This window comes from Micropterus salmoides, unplaced genomic scaffold, assembly GCF_014851395.1.
Source record: "Micropterus salmoides isolate LMB-PRFRI ecotype aquatic unplaced genomic scaffold, ASM1485139v1 Ms_hic_scaffold_12, whole genome shotgun sequence".
In the NCBI taxonomy this organism is placed as follows: Eukaryota; Metazoa; Chordata; class Actinopteri; order Centrarchiformes; family Centrarchidae; genus Micropterus; species Micropterus salmoides.
In genome coordinates, this window is record NW_024040263.1 from 15892982 (window position 1) to 15915658 (window position 22677).

At 40.1% G+C, this 22677-nt stretch overlaps 1 protein-coding gene across 1 annotated transcript in view; it reads left to right on the forward strand.

The window, feature by feature from the left end:
- mast1a (microtubule associated serine/threonine kinase 1a) overlaps window positions 1–22677 on the forward strand; it is a 77729-nt gene that overhangs the window by 15537 nt on the left and 39515 nt on the right. The gene's annotated exons all lie outside the window — the stretch shown is intronic.

Here is a 22677-nt window from a genome sequence, read left to right on the forward strand (position 1 = left end):
CTTGTCAAGACTTTCTTACTGTCCACCCTGTCTATGGCACTCAGCCTCAAGCACACTGGTTCCGACTGAAGATGTAAATCTTTAAAAATGCATATGAATATATCGTTTAACTAAAAGGGCTCTGTAATTTCCCTAACCCAGCTGGGCGACTGTAGTTTTTTAGCAAATGTTAGGCTTAAACAGGAATAAATAATGCAGTTGTGGGGACTATTTTCAGCTACAGATTAATAGACATTTTCTGCTATTTGAAGTAGCAGGACAGTGTTTGTGTGGTATTGACTAACAACAAACTACAGTACCCATGTTGTAATAAAGGAACATGTCATGTTAACTGAAAGCATTGGGTGAAGATGCGTCACCAGTAGGAGCCACCAGGCTTTGGCCTGAGACCATACACAGTTGGGGAAGTCAGAAAGCATCAGGTTTTGGTCTATTCATGGGGTTTATTGACAATAAGAACACACACAGAATTTCGCCAGCCTTATGCTTTTGGGCAACAGTGGAGGTCTACAATGGCATAGAGGACTAAACTGCATCAGGCTTTGGCTACACAGACAATTCTTGTCACTAGTAATTATCTGTTGGTTTTGGTCTTTTCACAGGCTTTTGTTGACAATAAGTAAAACATAGAATATCACCATCCTGATCCTTCATTGACCATGGCCATGAGCAAGCTGTAACATACCCCCAAACACACAGAATAACACACAATTGCGTGTGACAACCAACTTGCAGTGTCCTTCCCTCCCCCATCTCTATCTTCCCCTGTCTTGTCACTCACATTAGTCTGCTCTCTCATCTCTCTGATTGATTTTTAACCTCTTTCTTACATTCTCGCTTGCGTTCTCCCACATGCTGTTTCTCTCCCTCATTCATACTGTGTCTACTTGCATTGACCTCCCTCCCTTTTTTTCTTGTCTACCCCCCCCCCCCCCCCTGCACTTTCTGGCTTGGCACGATACCCTTGAGAGCAGCCCCACACAATCCTCTCCTTCTGAGAGGGACAGTCGGCAGCCTGTTCCCTCTCTCCATCTCGTCCTCTTCCGTCCTCTATCTCTTGTCTTTTTCTCCGTCTGTGACATTGCTGACATTTCCAAAGTCCTTCCAATTATATAATTTCTCTTCTGTACGCTCTTGCATGCATACTCACGCGTACAGAGTCACGGCGAGACATTTGTGAGTGAGTCTGTGTGTGCATGTGTTTAACTGGCCAGAGGAGGCTGACAATGCCGGCTTGGAGTGTAATCGCTGCCTCTTGACTGCCTCGGTGTGTGTGTGCGTGCGTGTGTTTTTCTGTGTGTGTATGTGGAGGCTCAGCTGCTCTCATGTGCATCTGCCAACACAGCCTCTGCTGCTAGCAACATGTTTCGACGCACAAAAAGGTAAATGGCAACTATCTGTCTCCGTGCGGTCTTTGTGACTGGTGTGGTGCCCTGCTGTTGTTAGCGTGTGTTGATTCATTTGGTGGTGTTTTTCCATGATGTTTCCGTTGTCCCTGCCAGCTGTCATGCTGTCTCACAGTTGTCTCCCTGTCTCCATTTAGCTCCAGCAATATGGTGTGTGTATTTGACGTTTTTACATGTATGTGTGTATATGTAATGCAATTTTGTCCACACTGTGTGCTGTTATGTTTTTGTATATGCCTGTAGGGCTTTTTAACTACATTAAGGTTTGATAATTTACACATTTTATTATGCTTATATATGTGTGTGTGTGTGTGTGTGTGTGCATGCTGGATTTGTATTAATTTATCATTTTATTGTGCTTCATTGTAGTGATGCACAACAATTTAGCCTGCTTTAGATTATGGTTGGTGATGTCTCTCTTTCAGACACGCACACACACACACACACGGATGGTATGTGTGCCCTTGGCTGGTAGCCTGTGTGCCAGAGATAGCATTATGAAGTGAAGGCATTATTGTCAGTGTCCAGGGAGTGCTTGTGTAGCTCAGAGCCAACAGTGGGCAGTGCTGTGGTGCTGTCTGCTTGGCACAGGTCCTCGCTCTTCTTCCTCCTTCCTCTTCACCTCGTTCTCTCTTATCCACTTTCTCTCTTGCCTTTATTTTCTGTCCCTAACGTCACCTATTTGTTGTCCATCTTTTCCTCTCCAGGCTTATATTTTTCTTGTTTCTCCTCTCCTCTCCTCTCCCTAATGTACAATCGGCACAGACCCTATAGTCCCTCCTGCAGTGCTTCATTTTAGCTCTCTTCATCTTGTCTGATCACAGGGGGATTAGTCTGAGTCTTCACCGTTGCTCCTACTGTGCTGGGAATGAACAGCAGGATATTCTGTTTATGAAGAAGAATAAATCCTCTCTGACTGTCGGCCACCAAGCAGAGTGTATGGGTTTATGAGCGAGGACACATGTGTGATGTGTGTGTGCATGAGAATGTTTGTTTATGGGTGTGTTTGCTTAGGAGATTTTTTTTTTAGGAGACATTTGTGTTTGCTGTTGCCTTAAGAGTCCTTTCCATGTGTGTGAATTTGCCTGTTCACGAGTGTGTATAAGCAGTGCGACTTAATTTTATACTCCACTTGTGTAGAGGTTATTACTTTGTGAGAATTGGCGGGGGTGAAACTAATGATTATTTTCACTATTTATTGATCTGTCAATCATTTTTATGATGACCAGATTAGCTGTTTTGTCAGAATGAGTTTTTTCTCAGAGCACAAATTGCTTGTTTTGTTCGTATTTGTTGTGCCTAAATATATTCAATCTACTATGATGATAAAAATTGAATGTTCTCACATTTGAGATAGAGGCTGACATTTTTCAGGAATCTTGTGGGATGGGAGTCAATTTAACTATTCTGGAAAAGTGATAGGAAAAAATGTCAAATGTGGCGGGATGGGAATCGTAGATCCATTTTTTGTAAATAAATTTGCAAGATAAATGCCATTTTCAGATTTTTTTATGGATGGCTTACACGGATTAATTGATCATCAAATTGTAAAAAAAAAGTCTGAAATATAGTTTCATTATATGTGTGAGTATGTTCTTGTTACTGTCAATATTGAAACTGGGCTAGGTATCAGACCTCAAAACTTATTTGGTGTCGACCAAAATGTGAGCATCGAGTATTATATACTGAAAGTTAGTATCGAATGTCGGGTGACACTCTTAATCAGATAGTGATCAGATGGTCCCTGTTCATTTTCACAGAAACACCTCTTTGCATAATGAAATACAGTTCAACAGCACCACAAACGACAGCCACCAAAATGTCTGTACAGTTGAATCAACACCTCTCTTAATAACATTATCACCCAGATGAAGGGAGGTGTTTTTTGCTGGACTCTTATATTAGACTGCATTCGTGTTGTCTTTAGCTTTAGCTGTACCTAATAAACTGGCGACTGAATGTGTAAGAAAATACTGTTGCTTTTGTTTAGGGAACCTTTAAAATAATATAACTTTTGTTATATATAAAACGGTTTTGTAGTAAAAACATTTCATCATTTCATTCCATTTCCATTTGTTGGTGTTGGTGCTGAAACTCAAGTATTCTATCAACACTGGAAAATGGAAAATTTTTAAACAATTCCCAGCACTTACTCTGAGTTATAAATATCATCAGATCACTTATCCCTGATATTTTTTTCAATATACTTTTTAATTGTCTTGCTCTCTCTCTCTCCCTCTCTCTGTCTTGCTGCTCTGTATTGTGTGTGTGTGTGTCTGCATTGTTTCATTTGTGCATGTTGTGTCTTCTTGGCCGGCCATGGCAATTAAAAAAGACAACGCTTTGTGCCCACTCCCAAACAGATTGAGCTGAAGGAAGACCGTAAAAATGAGTGAGTAATAGAGGAAAACATGACGCATGGAACACAGAAAGCAGCAAAGCCACAGGAAGAAGATAGCAGGGCGGGATGAAAGGCAGAGTCCGAGGTAGTGTCTCAGCCTACAATTAAGAATAGTCCACCGGGGTTAACTGAAACCACGATGACGTTACACTCTCAGTCTCTAACTCTTAGTTAGTCTGCTTCCTTCCCTTTCACGTGGTCTTTCCACTTGAAGGTAATCTCCTTTTGTGTTGTTTTGGCTTTGGAGATCATGAAAGGGAGACCGGGAGCCAGGAGGAGCGCTGAGGGACTGAAGCCGGATGACAAACAAGTGTCTTGATGTTTTTTCTCGCCATGAACATGAGCGTGCACGTTTATCACACCCACACACAGTACATACAGTTTTATGCCACTCATACATATCATCACAGTGTACGTGATGCAAATGATCCTACTCATGAACACACAGGCATTTCATCCCACTCGCATACAGTGCACATTGTTAATGTCCATTTTTCACACAAGGCAAAGAAACAACTGTAATTCAGTAGAGCAAACATTAAAACATTTGATATTTGATTATTTTGACCTACATGCTCTCTTTCTTTGACTCATGGTGCCAACAGATTTTTATTGCTGATATCTATTATAATTATACTACAGCGAATATACAATAGTTGCACAAAAAACAGCTCTCACCTTTCTGCTAGTTTTATTTTGTACACATCTGCCATCTGTTGAGGTTGCTCTCCTCTTTGTGACAGGTAATTCAGGGTATTTTAAGCCTCAGTATAGCATATGTTATGTTGATGGACCTGATAGCTCATAAGTAGGTCCCACAATTATCTACTTCGGCATAAAAAATGAACCATAGTTACAATGAAGCACATACTCAGCAGCGGTATGGCTTTTAGAGGTTACTAAATGAAGGTACTTTGTCAGATATTTCTGATGTTAAAAACAAGAACATGATGATTACCCACCTCCTTCAGCATCAGAAGCATGGATGTTGTAGGTTCAGTGACATATATTTGAGCAGTTGCATTGCTTAGCTGGTCTTTTCAAATGAAGGAGCTGTGCGGGGTAAAGATGGTATAGAAAATTACAACTCCTCTCCATGCTCTACTCCTGTTGTTTCTGCTATGACAGCACCATCTGTTCCTGGCTGGTGTTCAGACTGGCCTTAACCAAAACACACAGACTGTTTGTGGTTTATCTTTGATATTGCAAAGACATGATAACACAACATGCAATGCATGTGAATTTAATTCAGACTCCTAAAATAACTGTGTGTTTAAGTTAGGATTTTTTTATTAAGACAGCTTCAAAATGTTTTAATTTGTACAGACGCTGTCAAACTTAATCTGATGGGATGATAAAACACAGCATCATTATTAATGTGAGCAGAAAGAATTTGTGCAGTAACTGGCTTTTTGAATATTGATTCCTAACATACAGAATTATTGAACCACTATTGAGCATTGGGCATATTCAGTTCCTGCAGATAGTTTGAATACTTAGCATTAAAGTTCATTCTTGAAGTTGGAAACAAATCTTAATTTGTGATTTGGTCATTTCACGTGCAGTTAACTGCCCAAACTACATGCAGTGAAGAAGACAGTGAGACGAAGTTAAAAATGCTAGTTAAGTGGATTGTGAAGGGTTTTTTTTCTAGGTCAGAGTTTGAGTAAATTCTGATAAGTTGAATGAATGTTTAGGTGACATTTAAAGTTGCTGCCTGCATTGTTTTGTAAAAGCAACGCCTGTTTGTCTTTCTGACATCACATAATACTGTAAAACTTTAATTAATAGCCTGGGTTTTTATTTGCTTAAATCACTGAACTTACCCCTGTCTATGTCCCTGCAAGAGGTGGCCTTTAATTCCTTTACCATGCCGGTAAATCTGAATGAATAATACTTTGGTGCTCTTTGTTTCTGTAAAATGATAATTAAATTGTGAAGAATCTAACCGATGTACGATGTGTTTCATGTCCATATTGACAAGAATTTTAACATTTATATTTGTATGCATGATCTAAGCAGATTAGAACCAGCTCAAGAGGGTGAACCCGTGAGCTTCAAGAGGTTTTATACATCCAAAGAACGTCTGTAAAAGCCAGACCAGGCATTTAATTGAGACCTGTGCTTATTTGTCAAAACATCTAGCCACACTAGACCAGTAAAAGGGACAGGCATCTAATTGGGAAAAGGCTTTTAATTGAGGTGTTACAGTATATATGTTATGTTATACGGCCTACCGATGCTTTATCCTTGCCTATATTATTGTACAGGTGCTGGTCATATAATTAGAATATCATCAAAAAGTTGATTTATTTAAGTAATTCCATTCAAAAAGTGAAACTTGGATATTATATTCATCCATTACACACAGACTGATATATTTCAAATGTTTATTTCATTTAATTGTGATGATTAAAACTGACAACTAATGAAAACCCCAAATTCAGTATCCGAAAATTTGAATATTACTTAAGACCAATACAAAAAAAGGATTTTTAGAAATGTTGGCCAACTGAAAAGTATGAGCATGAAAAGTATGAGCATGTACAGCACTAAATACTTAGTTGGGGCTCCTTTTGCCTGAATTACTGCAGCAATGCGGCGTGGCATGGAGTCGATCAGTCTGTGGCACTGCTCAGGTGTTATGAGAGCCCAGGTTGCTCTGATAGTGGCCTTCAGCTCTTCTGCATTGTTGGGTCTGGCGTATCGCATCTTCCTCTCCACAATACCCCATAGATTTTCTGTTGGGTTAAGGTCAGGCGAGTTTGCTGGCCAATTAAGAACAGGGATACCATGGTCCTTAAACCAGGTACTGGTAGCTTTGGCACTGTGTGCAGGTGCTAAGTCCTGTTGGAAAATGAAATCTGCATCTCCATAAAGTTGGTCAGCAGCAGGAAGCATGAAGTGCTCTAAAACTTCCTGGTAGACGGCTGCGTTGACCTTGGACCTCAGAAAACACAGTGGACCAACACCAGCAGATGACATGGAACCCCAAACCATCACTGACTGTGGAAACTTTACACTGGACTTCAAGCAATGTGGATTCTGTGCCTCTCCTCTCTTCCTCCAGACTCTGGGACCTTGATTTCCAAAGGAAATGCAAAATTTACTTTCATCAGAGAACATAACTTTGGACCACTCAGCAGCAGTCCTTTTTGTCTTTAGCCAAGGCGAGACGCTTCTGACGCTGTGTCTTGTTCACGAGTGGCTTGACATAAGGAATGCGACAGCTGAAACCCATGTCTTGCATACGTCTGTGCGTGGTGGTTCTTGAAGCACTGACTCCAGCTGCAGTCCACTCTTTGTGAAGCACCTCCACATTTTTGAATGGGTTTTGTTTTACAATCCTCTCCAGGGTGCGGTTATCCCTATTGCTTGTACACTTTTTTCTACCACATCTTTTCCTTCCCTTTGCCTCTCTATTAATGTGCTTGGACATTTAGCTCTGTGAACAGCCAGCCTCTTTAGCAATGACCTTTTGTGTCTTGCCTTTGTGCAAGGTGTCAATGGTTGTCTTTTGGACAGCTGTCAAGTCAACAGTCTTCCCCATGATTGTGTAGCCTACAGAACTAGACTAAGAGACCATTTAAAGGCCTTTGCAGGTGTTTTAATTAGCTGATTAGTGTGTGGCACCAGGTATCTTCAATACTGAACCTTTTCACCATATTCTAATTTTCTGAGATACTGATTATGGGTGAAAATTAAAAGGAATGAACACTTGAAATATATCAGTCTGTGTGGAATGAATGTATACTTTATATAAGTTTCACTTTTTGAATGGAATTACTGAAATAAATCAACTTTTTGATGATATTCTAATTATATGACCAGCACCTATATACTTGTTCAAACTCTGAAGTTATAACTTTTTATTCCTTTTTTATTAACAGTTTTTTGTTTTTACCACAGTTGTATTTGATTCCTGGATGATGTAACAAAGCAATTAGCCAAACCCTCCGAATGAACTGAGCTGTAATGATTAGCTGATTAATCAATTCATTGATCAACAGTAAATTAATTGCCAGCATTGATTAATCATTTGAGTCATTTTTGTCAGCAGAAATGCCACAGATATACTGGTCCTAGCTTCTCTGCAACTGTTGCTAGTTTTCTTTGTCTTCTTTGATAATAAACGGGATATCTTTGGACTAGTGGTCAGACAAAACAAGCAATTTGAATAAGTCAACTTACACTTTTTCTGACATTTTAGAGATCGTTGCAGTCTATACTGGATAGTGTACTGGGGCGAAAGTGTAGTGCAAAAAAATATAACAATGTTGTTACCACACCACATTTGTTTCTCAATGCAACATCAGATAATACATGTTATATTGTTTAGTGGCATAAAAAGTGCACAAAAACACACAAATTCTGACCTGTCCAAAATGTCACCATGGTGTTAACATATAGCTTTAAATCAAAGCTTTTACTGCTTGCAACCCACTCAGCAAATAATCAAACTGACACAAAATGTTGAACCATTCAGTTGTCCCTTGAAGCTTGTTAAATTTAAACAGTGTCATAGTTTAAAGTCTAGTATTACGCCAGACATTTATTGAGTTAAGTGTTCTACTGCTATCTCAATTCCAACACTAAGAGATAGAAGCTTTGCTTGGTTGTGAATCCATATGCATTATCCATAATCAGATTTAATCACTTGTCCATTAGACATGCAGCGAGACTCTCCACTCATGCAAATGAGTACTGCCCACTGAAGGAAGTGTTTAATTCTTTATGAGGTGATGGTTACGGATCATTTGCTGTGAATAAGGCCACGGTGGGAACAAAGTGAAATGGCATGATTGTGTTGATTCAGAGCCCTTCACAGGTCTCCACGTAGAGTAACTTCAATGAGCTGAGATAGCAACAGCCACTGACAGACAAACACAAAGTGGAGAGACTAATGCAGACAAACAGGAAACCTGCAGACGAGAGACTGATAGTGACACATGCAGAAAGATCCAGATAGGTCTTTGCACTGCCACAACTTCCTGCTGCGTCACTCTGCCTGAGGATACACTTTCACACCTTGACAGGACATCTGACAACACATTCGACTGAGGAGAAGTGATGTGACTAAAGTAGATGTCGTGTCCTGTCCTATGTGTTTCAGACCAGTGAATTGTTGGATCAATGTTATTGAATGCAACTCCCATTATTTTTCTGTCATCTTTAATCATAACCAGAGAACTAAGCTGGGATGTAACTTAATCTCTGCTATAGGGCTGCAGTTAACGATGATTTTAGTACTCGAAGCTTCTACAGATTATTTCATTGATTCATTGATGCATTGTTTAAGAAGTACTTTTGCTTGGCAGCAGCAAGCTGCTGGCATAACACCGGGTGCTTTCTGATTAGGTGCCGTTGTGCTGTTGCAGTAATGACATAAGTTTAGTTTTACGATGGACGGACTGTAAAATTACAGAGTTGTTGTTTTCTGTTAGTTTGAAATAATCGTTCTTCTTCGTCCCGCGCTATTTTCTCTCTGTTCCTCCACTTTGCAAACAGCGCCATCATAATCACGTTTTGTTCACACAGTGTTCATGTGCGACAGTAATAAATATCCGTGCGAAACAGTGCACTATATAGTTATATGGATTCAACGAAGCATCGATGCAAAGAATTTCCGTCGATCCATTTTAGTAATCGTATTAATCGATTTTAACAATGAATCGTCTCAGGGGGGTCTTTGTGTCACATTTTTATTAGGGCTGTCAAATGATTAAAATTTTTAATCAAATTAATCAGAATTTTCAGTGGATTAATCAGGATTAATCACTATTTGCAATTACACCTGAATCCTAACCATTTTTTTTTTCTGAAATGCATACCAAAAGATAAATAAAAAGACACAGATACATAATTTTCATATTATGTCTGTTTATTAACACAGCCAAATAATGGTGGTTTAAATCAAGCTAAAACATACTACACACCATAATATTTGTTTTTGTAATGTCCCATCGCTTCCTCTTTGGCATTCATCTTAACCAGGATGTACAATTTACAGCATTCAATTGAACATAAAGCAATAAATGTAGTCAAATCATAACAGTGACCTACCATATTTTTGCACAATTTGAATCATCTGTTGCGTTTTTATGTGGAAAAAAAACATTTTCAATAAAACTTTTAAATCAAACCAAAGAACAATCTTTTACCTTTTCGTCCATTCTTTAATCCAGTTGCTCAAAAATCCAGTTTCTAACTACTATAACATGTTGCACTGAAACTGGTCTTTTTGTTTGAATATCACCTTTCAAATCTACTGAGCTTCATCATCTTTCAGCCAGTTGCTGAGGCAAACTAATTTGTTCACATTTTTTGAAAGTAAAGCTGATCTTTTCTTGTTCACAATGTGACCTGCAACTGAGAAAAGTCGTTCACAGGGAACAGTGGTTGCAGGAGTGGCTAGATATTTGTGAGCTAGTGAGGCCAGCTTCTCATGGGCTCCTGAATGAGATGCCCACCACCTCAAGGGGCAGTCCTCCAATTTAATGGTGGGCTCTGCTCTGTACCTCTGTATGGCAGGTTGGACCTCTTCATCTTCTGATTCTGAATCTGAGCCCGTTTGCAGAAGGCTGATTTTCTTCCTGGGTGGCCCATCATCATGTGTCTTTGAAGACTTTCTGGGTGATTCTTGTTGCAGCATCCGTTCAAGTGTGGTCCACACCGCTTCCCTGTCTGTCTTGGGCAGGCATTTCAAGTCTTTGAAACGAGGATCCAAAACTGTAGCAATCTGGAGCCATGCATTGTTGAGCTGTTCTTGACGGGATGCTAGGTCCTCCTTGAACTTGGTCTTGAATCTCACCACATATGCAGGGTCCTCATCACAGGCTTCCATCTTGAGACGCAAGTGGCAGAGAGAAGGTAGTACCACAGAACAGGAGACATAGGCCTCTCCACCCAGGAGCTCAGTTACATACCTACGCACACAAACACACACATGCACACAGAGACAGTCTATTATTAGAACAGTGGTTATCAACATATTATTATTATTATTATTATTATTATCATTATTATTATCATTATTATTATTTACATACAAGTTATTGATATTTGACTTGGTTTAATTCATTCCAGAAAATAATCAAAGCAATGTTATTTGATAAGTTACAGACTGATTTACCTGCATGGCTCTAGAAGTGTCTCCAGCCTCTGCAGTTTATCCCACTCTGCTCGGCAAAACGAGTTTGTGATCCTGATTGTCCAGGGCTGCGATGACAGCCTCTTTATTTCTGCTCACGCGCTTGACCATTTCCAGCGTCGAATTCCAACGTGTTGGAACATCCTGGATCAATGGCTCTTGCTTCTTTCCCAGGCTGACTTGTTGTGCTTGAAGCTCCGCAGCATTTGCTGGGCTGTGCTTAAAATGACCGACAACTTTGCGAGCCTTGGCCAAAGCATTTCCAAAGCCGCTCTCAGCAAGACTGACCGTGACACTTCTCTGCACCATGTGAGCGACACAGTTCATGTGTTCATAGCGTGTTAGTCGAATTGCGGCAACCATGTTGCGTGCACTGTCAGTCCCAATTGTTGTGGTCTTGCCCTCGATGTTCCACTTACGTGCAACAGACAGGAACTTTTCTTTACAAGCCTCCGCAAAATGACGCTCCTCAGTTTTTAATATAGTCAGCGCAAAAGACTTCAGTTCCCACGTGTCACTGATGAAATGTGCAGTTACTCCGAGGTAATTGTTGTTATTCACTGATGTCCAATGGTCTCCTGTCAGGGCGATATGATTTACTTGAGCCAAGACCTCTTTCCTTTTTTCTTTTTCGTTTTGATAGAGCTCGTGGATTTTCGTCATAACTGTGGCTCTTGACGGTGGCCTATAGGCTGAGTCTTGAGACGCCACTTGCAAAACATCAATGAAACCTGAGTCTTCTACAATACTAACGGGTCTACAATCCTTTGCAATCCATTTTGCTATTTTGTTGGTCAAATTATCTGAGGTTGATTTTGTTAATGGCCCGCGAAAATTCAGCGTGGTCTGGCGCGAACCACTTGCTGAACCTGACGACCCAGCTACCATAAAGGACCAGACGAACAGCTCCGGTGAAATTGAAACTCCTTGTTACAAATCTTGCAAATAACCTTGTACTTGTTAACTGTACCATCATCATTCTTTTTATATTTGAATCCGTCAATAGGCCCACTTTGCTCACCTTGCTCCATCTCGCCTCTAGCTCCCGTCCCAACCACTTTCCTGACATGAATAATTTGTCACACTGCGCATGCGTGAAATGCGTTAAAAAAATTGACGTAATTAACGACAAACAACGAATTAACGTCGTTAACGCGCTATTTTTGACAGCCCTAATTTTTATATCATCAACAAACCTTGTTAAGCTATGAGAGAGACCAAAACCAAATAATTAAACCAAAGTATTTTTCAGACTACTCTTTTTAAGCTAGGCTAATCACCTCCTGGCTCCAGTTTCATACTAAGCGCACAGACATGACAGTGATTTTGATCTTCTCATCTAACTACTACTAAACTACTCATCTAACTAAGAAAGCGAATAAGCATATTTCACAAAATGTCTGCTATGCTACTCCTTTATATCTCCGGCTGTACACAAGCAAATAAAATAGAAAAAATAGATGTCAGAGGTATTAAAATTACCAAACCAAGTCAAAATGTTCAGGGGAACCAGTGGGATGTTGATTGTAGCTGGTCTGCTCTTTGAGTTACAAAGATGCTTTTATCCAAAGGGACTTGCAATTACTATATATGTCATATATATATGTATATATATGAGGACACACACCTCTGACATTAAGTGTCTTGCTCAGGAGGACATTGGTGGATGTGTCACAGTGTGGAATTGAACCCTGGTCTCTCACACCAAAGGCATGTGTCTTATCCACTGCACCATCACCAGAGTTGATTGACAGACTTTAGTGAAAACTTCCAGTGTAAGTCCACTATAAAATCCGCTAGCCAGGCGAGATAGTTAGGCACTAGTTCAGCCAAAAATACAGTCAGCATTTCTATCAGCCAACCAGTTGGTCAGTAATTTACGCATTCAGCTACCTTGTCTGCCAGCCAACTTTTTATTCAATCATAAAACAAGCTTACTACAGCCAGCTCATCATATACTCAGCCTGTTTCTGTGCTAAGGAGTCACAACAAAACATACTACCTTTTTTATTTATTGAGCCAGCACTATGTCCTATTATAAACTGAGAATTGCCCCTTTGTAACAGCGTGGATTGCCAGAGTTACTGCTATTTTTCTAACATGCTGAAAAGACCGGGTGAGTCAGTCAGTATTTCATATTTATTTTTCTGTGACCTCCTTTCTCTGCGTTTCTCTTTTCATCTTCATTCTTTGCCTCTTTTTTTTCTCTCTTAGTACAACTGTGAAGCTATGTTTGTTACTTTTTTGGTCGACTTTTTTTCCATCTTTACTTAACCTCTCTTTCATGTGGAATAACAGCAAAGGCCTCTATTTCTGTCTCTCTGTGCTACATTGCATAGCAACAGGAAGGCCATGTGACTAACCCCTGCAGCAACCCCTAACACCAAGAAGATCCTGTCACATGTTCTCCTCCTAGTTTCATCCTGGCGTTTGTCCCTTTCTTATTTTATTTTATATATTTGCTTTCATCTGCTGCCTGTCCGCATCACTCAGACATCCCCTCAGTCACCATCTGAATTCCTCATGCTTGATAAATCTGCCCACGTGGTTTGATTTGGCCACTTTCCAGAGTTTAGGATCCATCCAGATCCTGGGGGATGTTTTGGACACTGGCAGTAAGAACAGCGGATGTTGCGTAATAGGATGCACTAACAGGGACCAGCCTGTTGGTTCAGAAAGCTTTTTAAAGGGGTGGCATTTTATCCCGTCCATTTCCATCCCAGTTTCCACAGTTGTAAACATGCACTCACCTTTAAGAGCTCCTGAGGGAGGGATAGACAGACACTGAGAGAGAGAGAGAGAGAGCGAGAGAGAGAGAGAGAGAGAGAGATGCTACCTGACAGGAAGTGAGCCCGGATGGATCAATGGTGTAACGTCAGGAGTGTCTGGTGTCCTCTGTGCCCTGTGAGTCAGCACTTAGGGCAGAAGATGACACTATTGACAGACAGACAACACACACACACAGAGGTAATAATCTGCTAGGTAAAACACATTAAGCATGTGCAAGTGCTCGCTCACACCTGTCACAGACTCACATGTGCATGCAAATGGTTAATCTTCCAATAGCACATACACACACACACAGAGGAACACATATGTTGTTGCTGTGTCCGTAACATCCTACACCAGACAGTTAAACATCCTCTCATGATGTGCTATCAGGCCATCATCAATTGGCTCATTCCTTTAATTGATTTTGTGCAATATGGAGCTGCTAGCTGCGAGCAGTTTGAAATGACTCATGGTGGGAGCTGCTGTGTTCTTATCAGTTATCATGATTAAAATGAATGTGCTCAGTTGTCTGGTATACATTATAAACCCATCAGAGGCCTTTAAGTTTGTAGACAGAGCCTCACATGAGGAGCGGAGTAGAGAGGACATTTAGGAAACCATTTTGAAGGGAAAAAGAAATATAATGAAATTACATTATTTCTATATTTCTATTATTTATAACCGCTATTTATAAATGAGGATAAAAATACAAAAGATTGGCAGTCTGTGATAGATATTTTAAATACTACAATATGATACTAGTAAAAGGTTTTGTTTTTACTGAGGATGATGTTTTATATTTATTTACAGATTAATTTCCATTTTCTGTTACAATTATTTAGTGAAAAATGCAAACAAATATTTCAGAATAATCCCTGTCTTTGAAACCAAATCTGTAACAATTATCAGTCAGTTAAATTCCCACTTTAATTATCTTTGACTTCCTTTCTTATTCAGTGTTCAGTTTTTATTAAATTACTGGTTAAACCACAGATCATAATGCGGGTCAAAGTTTCATTGTGTATAAAATACAACAAAATGCTAACCAAGAATGGGATAAACATTAAATCTGCAGCATGTTAGCATTGTCTCTGCAGGCATGTTAGCATGCTGTGCCTGAGTGTAGCCTCTCAGAGCTGCTAACATGCAGTCTTGTTAAAGACTGTTATGCATTTTTCTCTTTTGCTTCTTTTTCTGTTTGTGGAGAAGATTTCCACCAGCTGACACAAGTTTTATTTGGTCAAATCTGTGAGGCCAGAATTGGTGGAAATGGAATTATTTGCTGTTTTGTGATTTAGCTTGGTATGATTATGGAATTTTATATTTTACATGAACAATTTGTCTGTTTTAGCCTTAAAACCTTAATTTCAGTTTGTGACGCCTTATTATTTATTTTTTTCTCTATTGCATCGTGCATTGTACTTATCAAGTTTATTGCTGAGATTGGAGCACATGGTGACATTGTTAAAAAGATGAAGAAACATGAGCAGTCTGACGATCAATCTGGTTTTAAACAAAGCTCCAGGTTAAACAAATTTATTTGGAAAAGAAAACGAGTAAAATTATTACATTATGAACCTGCATCACAGTTTACAGACTGACTTACTGCGTCAACTTTGACCTAATGTACTTGCTGTAGTTAGCACATATACTTTTTCTGGGCAATGAGGGATTCTTCAGATGTGCTTTCTTTCAGTTTTATCTCCAAATATAGTGGTTTAGATAATCTTGCTAAACTGTTGGCTTCTTTCCTGGTCGATGGACTGCTCATGCTTCTTGTTGTAGCAGTGTTGTTGTGTTCCCAGTTCCCAGCAATTACCTTGGTGAGAACAATGCTACCATAAAGGACCTGAATTGTAATTAAGCAGCCCTAGCCTATTTTTATTAATGGCCAGGTACTTGTTTCATCCTAACTCATTTCTTACAACTGAGAGAGTGTATCAGTACCAGGGAAACGTGAAACATGTAGTTTTAATGACCTGTATCCAAGTGATGTGTTTGTATTATTTTTATTGCCGTAATGAGTGTAGACAGTTTGGGACAGTTTTGGGGCAGCGCTAGGGGACCAACACTGAGTGTGTGCACATTCATCAGCATGTGTCTGTGTGAGAGACTAATGGCCTGGTGCCAGCCGAGGGCCTGCAGGGGGATAATTGCTCGTCAAAGCTTCTACACGAGCCATTACCACAGATTTAACCTCGGACCCCTCCACAGCGGGATGACCGGAGCGTCGTAGCCAATGACAGCCCTGGGTTTCATTATTGGGAACAGGGAGACACAGGAAGGCGTTGTTGGCTGTCACATCTGTGTGTCTGTGTTTGTGTTTGTGGTTTTAGCACTTTCTGTGTCTTTGTTGGTTACATTTGACATTGTCTGTGTATGTTATCCTCTCAACATTGCCGTGTCACCATGCAACCCTGTCACCTAGAAATATCTTTGTATGCTAGTAATTTCTGCCTGAATCGTAATTGCTGCCAGAATCATAGTAAGAATGTTGGGTTGGGATGGTTGAGCGTACAAAGCACAGACATTGGAGATTTGGGTTCACGTCCTACTTCTCCTCTGTTATAAAAGTTTTTTGAAAGCAGTATGAATAGATTTTTCAAATTGGGTCGCAGAACAAATTGCAAACGCAACATTGACGTATTAAATAACAAGGTTTTATTACAAAAATGTTTGCTAGCACATAATTGCTAACGTGCAAACAAGCAGTGCATCATTCACTTGGAGTTGTTTATATGGTAGCTTATTGTATGTAAGTCCAATATTCTCTCTTTTTATCTCCACCAACTCCTGAGGGATATATTTGGCTCTTTAGCTGCTAAATGCTACACTGCCAGTAGCGGCTAACAGTGTCTGTCTGCCATTTGGTGCTGAGCAGGTATCAGTGTTGTTGAACAGTAACAAAACAATCAGCTGAAAGTTGCCTAAGTGCTTCGTAAAGGTGAGGGAATCTGCAGAATCAGTGATAATTATCTGTGGATTCATCTCTACAGTGATACCTTTCTCTGCGTAGTCATTTGATCCATCGTTAATATGAAAATATTCATTATAGTATCAAAGATAGATTGTGTTTTTGGTTAAAATTTTGAAAAGTCAAGGCATATCTGCTTGTGCTTCAAGTCAGCTTGTTTAATATAATATATAAGTCCACAATCTTTTTCTAAACTTAGCTAAGTTTTGGGTTGCCAAAAAAGGTCAATCCTGTTATAGTTGCCAAGAGCAGATTTTTTAGGGAAAGCAAATTAAACACTTTCTCATAATGACGATAATAAATGTAATGCAGCCGGTAGGGATGAAACGGTATGAAAATTTCATATCACGATTATAGTGACCAAAATTATCACGGTTATCAGTATTATCACGGTATTGTAAAAATGTGCCAAAAAATATTAAAATGTACCGATACACACACTGAAACCAAAGTTTTATATTGAAAACTACAAATATAATTGCCATTTTGTTTGCATAAAAAATTAAATAATAGCAAATACATTTTGTAAATGAAATAAGAAATATGAAAATCATCAGTGTGCATTATCAAGATTTTATATTATATAGGTAATACAATGACCCCGTGGACAATTACATGAAAACAAATTCTTTAGAGTCTTTAGAAGACAGTGATAGTGATAGTAACTGCAATGAGCCCAAAAACTGACGTAAATACAGAGGAGTCTGTAGTGTTTCTAGATACACTGGTTGGTTGACTAAACTGCATAACGTGTTATCATGCGCACACAGCAACAGAACAACGTGTAGCGGCTAACACAGAGCTTCAGTACACGCTGTTAGCAAGTCAGAGAAAGCTAAAAGTTAACTCACCCTGCGTTCACTATAAGGTCATTTTCTTCAATCAAGTTTCCCTCAGCACTCTCATAAAAACTAACATACGACCGGACTTCAGAGTGACTGAAAAATCTCTGCAGCGGTGTCATTGACCCAAACCCACGTTGCATTCTGCGCATGCGTGCCCGCTTCTGGGAGACGCTGGTAGTGATGTGCGATACCACTTAATTCCTATACGATCCAATACCAAGTAATACCCAGGCTGGTATTGCCAATCCCGATACCAATACCAATACTTTTTACATATTTTATTTCCAGTTTAATGTGACCTCCGTCTCCTGTTTCTGTATTTATGAGAGAAATAAGGAGTAGGCTGTAGCCTTACCAATTTAAAATAATAGCTGCATAATGACAAGACATCAAACCACTGTCATATAATTTAATTATAATAAAAAATATCCTGCTCAGAACTGCCGCTTCATAACATCATCCTATTATTGTGAAAGACTTAAGCTCAGATGTTTAGGGAAGATTGCGGTGTTGCCAAAGTATTTCACTGTCTTTGTGACTGTTCAATCGGGGAAATGTAAAGGGCTGCAGCGGCTCACTTCAAACAAGCTCCGTCACAGAGCTGTAGTGCAAGCATGACTTTGACAGGCGGAAGGAAAAGTAGTTCCTATCAACAGAGTATAATTAGACCATCCTGATGACAGTAAGATACTTATAATAAAACACACACTCACTCCAAATGACTGAGTTTTATATGAGTATTGATCCTAGAGCAGGAAACGTTGGTATCAGAAATATCGATACTTTAGGATTGATCCGCACATCACTAGACGCTGGACAGTGTTTGCCATGAGATTATGACAGCGCGGTTAACCGTACCCGGTTATCATGGTAATTAAAATGTGTACGGTAATAATAACCGTCGGGAATTTTACCATGGTTTACCGTTGAACCGGTAATCGTTTCATCCCTAGCAGCCGGCATTGTTTGTTTCATTCTGTCCCTCCCTTGTTCCTCTTGTTCTTCTCTCCTGCCACTGTTTTTCATTCTGGCGTTGTTTCTTGAGACCACTGAGATACAAAAACCTCCCACATCGTGCAAAACATAGCCTACAGAAAAACACTGATTTACTTTGCACCTTTTGACAGACTCGGCCAGAGAGACGCACTTTGCTTCTCTCTCTCTCATATTAAAAGTTGTTTCTCACTCGCAGCTTTCCTCATCAGCTCTGGTGTCCGTCTACAGAGCTCCACACAATAGCTGCATGCACCATTGACCCCGATGAATCATACTCAGTCTGACTGACATCACCACGCGCCTTACCACTGCTCCTCCATCACACACAGATTGAACCTCCACGATGGATTACACAATGGATTATGATGGATTATGCGACTGGCATTCAAATAAAAACACACAAACACTCTCTGGCCTCAACCGTGACAACAGACACTGACTCACGCAGTATTGTTCACTGCAGGGTGAGATCATAATTTTTGGATCTGCTGGCCTTTGATCAGAGCTGAGTCAGTCTGATGCTCACCTTCCTTATTCTATCTGTTAAGCACAAGTCATCTGTTCCTCAATGTGTGCTCTGGTGAAAAGAAAAAAAGAAAACAGTCGTCGATGTCACTGTTTCTTACAGCGACTCTAAATGTGTTGCTATGGTAACGTTGTACATTCCTCTTCCCTCCAGTTGCTCTTCATCTTTCTTTGTCTCGGTCAGTTCATTGTAGATAGAGAGAAAATTTGTTTTTGATTAACCTAATTGGATCTGAATGGGTTTGAATATTTTAAAGTTAAGTGTCTCGTTTTCAGTAAATCTTCTGTTCAGAATTCATGTATGCATTAAGTGGAGATGACTGAATGAATCCAAATATCACCATCTGTGTGAAAACAGAGGAGACTGTGGATGATATGGTGCAGGATTGCTTGGCCGAGTGTGTGTTTGTATTTGACCACAAAACTAGAGACGGGCTTTAGATGTATGATTTAAAGATGGCAATGTGCAGCATACTAACTGTTCCTATGTTACACACACACACACACACACACACACACACACACACCTTCTTTACCAGATTGAGGCAGGATGAGCCCATGCTGCAAGACCATAACCGTGACAGAGTGATTTAAGTCATATTTACACACACACACACATTTTGCCCTCCACTACCAACACATTCCCATCTCTCTTATCTTCTTTGCTTTCCCAGTCAGGAGAATCTGCAGCATGTTAGTCATAATCCCCTACAGCCTCCTATAGCTCCTGTCCTCTAACCTTCACTGACTGCTACCACTGTGACTGCTAATTACTGTATGTGGCCAGGATTTCAGGGAAAGAAAGGGAACAAGACAGGTTAATATGAGCTTCTCCTGAAATACATTGTCCTGCCTTTCTGAAAAGTTAAAGAAGGAAGCATGGCGAAACACTTAAAAGCTGTAAAAAAAAAAAAGTCGCTGTTTAGAAGCTTGGATGGCGTTGGAGCAGTGGATAAGACATGAGACATGCCTTTAATGTGGGGGACCTGGGTTCGATTCCCACTGCAATGTATCCACCTATGCGTCCCTGAGCGAGATGCTTAACCTCTAGGTGTGCAACTTATGACATATATAGCAATTTTAAGTCGCTTTGGATAAAAGCATCAGATAAATGAGTTAATGTAAGTATACCACATACACACAGCGGCAAGACACAGTTGGCGACAAGCTGGTGAGCATAACAGAGAGTTTAGCAGTCAAAGAGTCAGCTATTTCCCTCAGAAGCTGGCAGAGACCAAAACTTTGCTGAAAGGAGAGTGAATGGTGGACTTCCATTCGTTAGAGAGACACAGACATGTTTCCAAGAGAATCATAATGTGGACATTTAAATAGGCAACTCCAATTAACATACTTCATGTGATAAACTTTAGAAGATGTTTGTGTTTACAGCTTCCCACAAATGGCCAAAAAGATTAGTCATTCAAGTTTAAAATGGCATTGTTTGGGTTTTTCTACAACTTGTCAATCATCCATTTATTATCTATCCAACAATATTAACTCCAATAGACTAGTTTGCAAGCCCTAAGGCACTGCTGAGTAAATGGCATTTTTTTTACTACTCTCAGTATTACCTCATGTCTAAAATGTAAGTTCATGTCTTTTTTCTCAAAGTCACTCTTTTGTAAGAACTTTTGTAAATTACTTACTGAAGTCGAAAATCAAAACAGCAGGTTGAGAGAACAAATCATCTGAAAATAACAGGATATTCTGGAACACAAGAGATATATAACAGTGTTTGAGCATCCACAGACAGATCTTTCTGCTCTCCTCTGCCCCTGCTGGTTCTGTTGTATGTGCTCCTCATAGCCTTTGCATGAATACAAGTGGCAGGACTCTAATGTGACCTTTACTGCTGATAAATATGTGTCTGGCTGCTGGAGTATAGAGTAAAGAGCAGCACTCCTCTTTAACCTTTATTTTTTTACAGTACAAATGCTTTGGGCAAGATGCCCTTCTGCAGCATTCATTTAAGATAACAATGATATAAAGCATAGTGGCTGCAAGAGATTTCTGGCATTATGGGGAGATTAAATTGCTTTGCCCTACTGGGTTCTCATTCTACAGCCTTTAATAGTTTAGTTGGCTCAATAATCCTAAAAAAGGGGCGTTAGAAGGGAAGAACAATGAGTTTTCTTCACTTTCCACATTATAATTATTCATCTGACAGAGTTAATTTCGATAAAAGGAGAAAGCAGAGTGAGAATAAAGCAGGATATAGAGGGAAAAATTGAAGAAGTGAAGGAGAAACAGACGAGTGATGAGTTATCAAAAAAGACAGAAATGAGGCAGGTGATTTTAAATCCCTTTACCTGTAATATGTGGTTTGAAACATTTGATGATGCACTGGTAGAGTCAAGCTGCTGTGGATGTGATGAATCATGAATCAAAAGCTAAGAATATGTTCTGGAGTGAAGCTTGACTGTTATATGCTCAAGTGATTCAGCTTTTGATTGAGGAAGAGCAGCACTGAGAATGTGGATTTGAGAGAGACTACAGGTTAAGGAGTGAGTGAAAGGAAAAGACGATTGCGGGCAGGTTGGAGAGTATAATATGGTTGAAGAAAAGAGAAGAATGACACAGAGGAATCAGAGGAACATACGACATGCACTTCCAGTCTCTTCACTTTTTTGTCTTTCCCTCTCTCCTTCCTCACCCTTCCCCCTTTTTGTCTGTTCTCATCTTCTGAGTGCAGCATCAAATGGACAGCGTTAAGTTGCCTCCAGCCCGCGGTCCAAAGCTAATGCATTTCCCTTAAATATTTCAATATGATCCTCCTCTGTTCTGCAAGGTTGAGTACAAGCTCTCCCTCGACTAGCGCTCACAGAGGCTCACTGCCACCGATAAAATCCTGCCAGGGGTTTGATGTCTCATAGTGCTAGAAACAACTGCTACATCAAACAGAGGGAGAGATATTGTTAGGGAGGTAGAGAGGATGTGGGAGGACTGCAAGATGGGGATATAGATTATAGATCGAGCAAGATACATCAAATAAGCAGTGTGTGTTCTGTGACTGTGCTGGGTGTTTTTATTTTTATGTGCGCTTGTATGCTTTACTGCACTTCCTGCACAGATGTAGAGCAGCGTGCTGGCTGATGCAACGTGGAGCAAACTTGTATTGACAGGCACTGCGGTGAAGCACGAAAGCCCTGTGAGTAGTCCACACATGAAAATAACACCTGAGAATTCCACTTCCCACTTTACAAGCTGTTATGTAAGACAACAACCCTTGTGCATCTCCGTGCGGGATGACACATCCAGCGGTGGCAGCTGGAGCAGCGAGTGAGTCCTTTATGGTTCAATGATTTCACTTCTTCATTACAGCCTGTACCTGTCCTCACTGGTCCTTTTCTTCCTCTCTGTCTGTCCCTCTATCCCTCCATCGCCTCGTCACTCCTGCCATTATATTTTTATATTTCCTGGCAGCAGCCGTCGTGGGGCTGGACCTTGAGGAAATTAAAAATCTTTGTTGCTTTGTTGCGCTCCCCTGTGGGTGGATGGTCATCCATAAAGTCCTGTATTATGGCCTGTCACATATGCACACACACACACGCACAAAGACATACTGTACTTAAGATAAAAACACACACACTTACATCCGCACATACTGT